Source organism: Geospiza fortis, unplaced genomic scaffold, assembly GCF_000277835.1.
Source record: "Geospiza fortis unplaced genomic scaffold, GeoFor_1.0 scaffold128, whole genome shotgun sequence".
Taxonomy (NCBI): domain Eukaryota; kingdom Metazoa; phylum Chordata; class Aves; order Passeriformes; family Thraupidae; genus Geospiza; species Geospiza fortis.
Window position 1 is genome coordinate 1965626 of NW_005054420.1, and position 6086 is coordinate 1971711.

The following is a 6086-nucleotide window of genomic DNA, read 5'->3' on the forward strand; positions in this document are numbered from 1 at the left end:
CATCCGCCCCGGCGCAAAGCCCGGCTCGGAGCTGGGGTGCAGCCCGCCCACCCCCGGCTGCTCCACGGCGCTGAATTATCCCCATCATCCATCCGGGAGAGCAGCATTGTCACGGATCCTCCCGCCGGGCAGCCTGAGACAGCCGCTCCTCTAACATATGCTTCACCCCACTGATTTGTGACAAGTGAGAAAATATGCTTGGCAACAAAAGCCATTATTTTCTCACAACTGGGATTAGACCCAATAGTTCATTGCAAATATAGCACAGCAAGCTGGACTCAGGGAGGATCCAATTCTTACACAAATACAGAAGACACTAGAAAGGCCATTTGACTCTCAATTGTTTTTATGCCCCCTTCAGAGCATCCCTGTGCTGCCTTCCCTAAAAGTCCAGCCCTCTCCATAACAGACACACCTTGGGTGCATTTTCCAGCGCTTTGTCACCCCACGTTTGACCAGCACACACGGTTTCCCCTGGGAGAGCCCTCACGCACACTGGGAGCTGATGCTTTCCTGGATCCATTGTGGAACCCCAGCCAGTGTTCCAACAGGAGAACCCCAGCTGCGGGCAGTGAAGCCAGCACAGCCCCGGAGCGCTGGGCTCTCGCTGCCCTGCCCAGGAGCCGGGCTCAGTCCCAGGCTGGGTCCCAGGCTGGCAGGGCGTTTTTCAGAGCCCACACGTGTCCCTGGCAGGGCTGGGCACCGCGGGCACTGCCTTCCCTGCACAGCAGCTCCAGGGCTGGGAGCAGCAGCAGAGGGATGCAAGGGATGGGATACAGCACTGCGCCTGAACAGCCAAGGAGCTGCAGGCCCACGGCCTGGGGCATCCACAGACAAATGCCCGGGGTGCCTCCATCAGGGCTGTGGAGCAGCCGGAGGGGGCCTGCAGGGAAAGCAAACAGCCCAAAGCTGCCCCAGCCTCCCCTCTCCTTCCTTCCGTGTGATTAGTAACATCACCGCCTAGACAAAGACAAGAGATACAGCTCCTGGTAAAACAAAGAACAAGACAAGCCTTTTATCTGAAACGAGTGCTCCCGTTTAAAAAAAAAAAAAAGAAAGAAAGAAAAGAGAAAGGAAAACACTTCCCTCCAGTATGAAAACAACTCCAGTGGCACTGGCATTTTTCAGGTATTTTCATGTGCGTCTGTAATCCCCAGCCCGTGCCGCAGCCCTTCATGTGCACAGCCCCAGTTTTCCCTTGTACCCACACCAAGCCCCCACACCGCGACTTGCTGGGCTGTGAGGCAACAACTTCATCTGCAACCCCTCCGAAGGGAAGTGAAAGTGTAAGATATGGCATCTTGAACCCAGGGACTTCTCTCCTGGGAAATCCCTGCCCTGGAGCAGCCCCTCGTTTAATGCAAAGGGCAAAGGAAGATGAGAACAGCCCCTCAATGTCCAAGAACAAATACCACAGCTGACAGGGTGACAATGAAGCCTTGGAATGATTAATAATGAGCTTAGCAAGCACAAGAAGAAGGTGGCAAAGCTGTGTCACCGAGAGGCACAGCACCAGCAGTCCCACACGCTGCTCCCTTCCCTCTCCTGTCCTTGCACACGATGGTGGCCGCTGCTGCCAAGGCGGTAGCATTTGTCATAGACTTTGATACTCCACATCCACAGGAGCTACTGACAGCAGATTTTCCTTAAAAACTGTCTCTGAATGCAGATCTGAAAGCAGCCAGCCTGGCTCGTGAGGAGGCAGCAGGGAACAATGAGTGTTTGGGGTAAAGCAGAGCACCCAGTTCCTTCCACAGGCAGCGCTGCCTGCATGACAGCCCGAGCTCCTGGGACACCAGGAACCAAAAACCAACCAAAGCAATCCAAACAGTGGGTACTGTTAACTTCAGCTGAGCCTCAAGGCCAAACTTCCCACAGATCAAGAGTGAGAACAGATATAATGGTGTGCTGCAATTATGTCAAATTTAGAACAGAAACAGCGCTTCAAACCACACATCACGTGTGCCAGATGGGAGGAGAGCTGGCCAGAGTGCCCAGACCAGGCCCCAGTGCCAACCACAGCTTCCCTGGCTCTGGAGCAGCTGGGCAGCCGCCTCTCCAGGTCTCTCTCATGTCCTGGACAATGCTGTCCAGGGATGCCACCGTCCTTCCTCTCTGACGCTAAGGAGAGGGCAAACCTGCTTGCAGAAGAAATCCTCATTAGCATGGGAGCTGGTTTGTTTCACTCTGCATCACTCACAGAAACGAGCCAGACTGACCCAAAGTGGTTCTTTTCCCTGCCTCTCTCTGTGAAGAGAGGCACGGGCAGAGCTGGAGCCTGGCAGCAGGTACTGACCCAGGTCCTTGTGAAATGCAGGGCACAGGACCAGCCCAGGCACAGCACAGCTCCACGCTGTGTCCCCTCCAGGGAGCACCCAAGGCTCCAGAGCCACCCCAGCTCTCTGCTCCACTCAATCCTTGTGTGCTTCGGCTCAAGGTTCATGTCAGCAGACAGGTCTGTGCCAGCCCACCAGGCCTGGCAGGGACCCCGCACAGGGACCTCACACAGGGACCCTGCAACAGGGACCCCGCACAGGGACCTCACACAGGGACCCCGACCCCAGCCGCAGCGAGAGGGCTGGCGAGGGGGAAGCCCCTGGCCTGGGCTGCAGCATCCTCCATCTCCTTTTCCCACAGCCCCTGGCACCTCCTCGTTTCCCTGGGAACAGAGACTCATCCACTTGTAATTCACAGCCTGAACTGGTCACATCTGCTGCCACTTTTGTCTGACTGCGAGCAGCACCGAGGGAGTAAATCTCATTTATTGTCCCTGCACCCTGTTGTCTGGCTATGTGGCCGTGCACTGATCATGCTGATCAGTGGGAGGAAGAATTTACAGGGCTGAAGGCAGAGCGAGACCCCAGAAATGCTCATTAAAAAAGACTTGGAGGAGGCTGGGGTTGGTTTTGTTGTTTGAATTTGGGTTTGTTTGTTTTGGGGTTTTCGGTGTTACATTAAAGAAGCCAAACTTTAAAGAGGTGCACCCCAAACCTCTAGCATTCCAAGATCCCTGGTAATCCCCTGGTTGGTGCCTGTGTCTTTGGAGAGCCCCTTGTGCCCCACAGCCAGCACTTCTGCCCAAGTGAGCTCTGTCCCCAGGAGGAGAAGGGGAAGGCAGAACTGCTGCCTTTGCTGAGTTTGTGCCCCCTCTGGTTTTGCCTGTCAGGAACACAAGGGATGCAAAAAAGCATTAAAGAGAAAGAACCAAACAGATCTCTTGTATCTGTTCATGATTTAAGAAGAGCAAAGGAAGCGTCTCAAAACCAGATGGTGGCTTTTTCCCCAGAGAAAACAGCTCTTCTGCCTGCCCTCCTGCACAGCCGGCAGGAGCTCCAGACCCCGCATCTGTCCACTTGGGAGGCACCGGGATGGCTGGAGAAAGGCTTTCACCAGCCGAAATGATGTAACCGGAGCTCCGGGCTTGCGGCTATTAAGATGCAAAGGAGAATGTATTCAAACTGGAAAAGAAAGAGCTGAACAAGAATGTGAATCCTGCCCTGAGCCACTGAGATGGAATAAAGGAGAAGATCATTAAACGGTTCACTTCAGCACCTCACATTCCTTAATCCAGGCATGGAAAGATTTCACAGATCATTAACAGAGTGGGGCTTTGCAGACAGTTCCTAGAGTCAGCCCCTTGTATCTGTGCAAGTTCCCCAACCCCTGTACAGCCCTAACAGGATCAAATATTATACACACAAATCAGAGCAGATTACCCAGCAGTGCCTTCTGGCCTGAAAAATCTGTGCATTCATGGATCCACTGAACCAATTCTCTTCCAGAGTAATACTTTACATGCATTAAAAACACAGGATAATTCCTTTTAAGAACTTTTCATCTCACATCTCAAAGTATCCTATAAGCCTCAACATCTTCCAGAAAGAGGGATGGATTGGATTACAACCTAATTTTACAGATAGGATAAAACAAGTCTTTCCTTGGGCATCTCTGCCATTGCTGTTTCCCACTGTGCCTTTCTGCAGTGAAGATGGGCCTGAACTTCACTTCAAGGCCAAACTGCTCCCAGTCTGAAGGGACACAGAAAACAACAAGAAAAACAAATTCCAAAGCAGTAAACTCAAACTGAGGAACCTGTAGGAATGGGCAACTCCAACAGCAGCAGTTGCCCAATTTCTGTTATTTGTTTGATTTAATGTTCCTAAAAATATCACAGGCAGCTGGCTCCCTGGGCCCTGTGCCTGGCACGGCCAGCTTCACACTGCGCCTCTGACCAAAACCTCCTGGGCATCTCCAGGGTCTGATCCAGCTCCCTGCTGTGCCTCCAGACCAAAACCTCCGAGCATTCCTGGAGCCTGATCATGCTTCCTTTGGAGCATGTCCTCATCACCCAGAAATGCTGTTCTTCCATGTCCTCTTGGCTAACTGTCTCCACCGTGCTTTTTCAATCTCAGCACAAGGACCTGGCCAAAGCCAAGAGCATCCCTGTGGGATGCTCCTCATCAGCACTGACCAGGAAAGCCTCAGCTGCTGCCAGGGAATCAACAGTGCTGCTTCCTTCAGAGGCTCTGCCTCAGAGATCAGCAAAACGTCAGCCCAAGGCTGACACTGCTCTTCACTGCTCCTCCTCTCCAGAAAAAGCACAACATTGCAATAGCAAGGGAAAGCTGCGCCGTGACCAATGGAAGTGCATCATCTGTCACTGGATCCAGCCAGCCTGGAACTTGCAGAGAGGAAGCATAAACGTAGGGAGGGATTTCACCTTCCCAAGAACCAGCACGACCCTCCCCAAAGGCTGCAAACACAGCCTCAGGCAGCACCAGCGGTCTTGGGGTGTTTCAGGGTGAATAAAGACCTGCAGAACCTCACTACTGCAGCGCAGAAGGATGGATATTCACATGGATATTCAGAAGGTAACAGACATGCAATGGAGCATCCAGCAGACTGTCTCCAAAGGGCTTTCCACACCAGACAGGATCCAGCCCAATACTTCACAACCTCCTCATGAATTCATCATTTACTATAGACCTGGAGCAAGTTCCAGACTGCAGACAGCTTAGCTTGAGTCTAATAATATGTTCCACATTGGGATCACTGGGTTGTGCAGCTGCCACCCACAAAGCAGAGATTATTAATTCCTTCAGTATGAAGTGATTGTGCTCCTGCCTTCTAAAGAAGGGTAAATCAGCATAAAGCATATTGTCTGCTCTCACCATCTTCCCCAGCATCCTATTTATTAGTGGGTGCAGAACCAGATGGTTATAGATAAACAACACCAAAGAAAATACGGAAATAGCCTGGTGTAGTACAGGAGCGTTAAATTCTCACTCAGAAATAAGAAAGGGCATTAAAGGAACTTGGGCAGCTCCAGGGGAAGCGAGCCAGCAGACAAATGCAATCCATGTGCACCAGCGTGCACAGCTTTTCCTGAAGCGCTATCAGGACAGAAAGGGCTCCTGCAGCTACAGCTCTGGCTAAAGTCAGCTGTCACTGCAGGTGTCCATCACTTCCAGAAAATAATCCCTCAGATATTTCAGCTGATTTCCTTGGTATGCACAGCAGAGCTGCTGCAGCACTGCTCCTGCAGGACTCTCCTGCCATGCTTGCTTCATGTCACATGCGTATGGAAGAGAAGATATAGATGTAAACATCCCAGCATTCCTTCTATCAAAGCACTGTTTTCTTCAAAAATCCCCTCTTTCTCTTCTGTTCCCACTCTGATGTGCAGAGTTCTCCAATTCTCTGAATTCACATCCCTTCATACAAGGAAAAGTACGGGGCTTGCAGCGTGGTTGAGACACAGCCAGGTTAACAGCGGTCACTGAAATGAAGAAATGCATCATCCTGGTGGGGGGAGCCAATAAAGACTGGCATTTGTTTATTTATGTCAACTGTTACTGAGGGCAGACTAAGCCTTGTTCAGATCTCCCCGACAGGGTCAGCTGGCAGGTGCCATGGCCTGGCCCAGGGGTGCTGGGTGAGGAGGCACCGTGGGATGGGCTGGGGCAGCCTGGGCCCCCTGCGATGGGCTGGGGCAGCCTGTGCCCCGTGCTGGGGCAGCCTGTGCCCCGTGCGATGGGCTGGGGCAGCCTGTGCCCCTGGCAGGGGTTGGCAGGCAGCTCTGAGGG

The 6086-nt window shown here is 52.5% G+C and overlaps 1 protein-coding gene across 1 annotated transcript in view; it reads right to left on the reverse strand.

Annotated features, from left to right (window-relative positions):
• SRGAP3 (SLIT-ROBO Rho GTPase activating protein 3) overlaps positions 1 to 6086 on the reverse strand; it is a gene marked incomplete at its 3' end in the record, with an annotated part of 68145 nt that overhangs the window by 40708 nt on the left and 21351 nt on the right. The gene's annotated exons all lie outside the window — the stretch shown is intronic.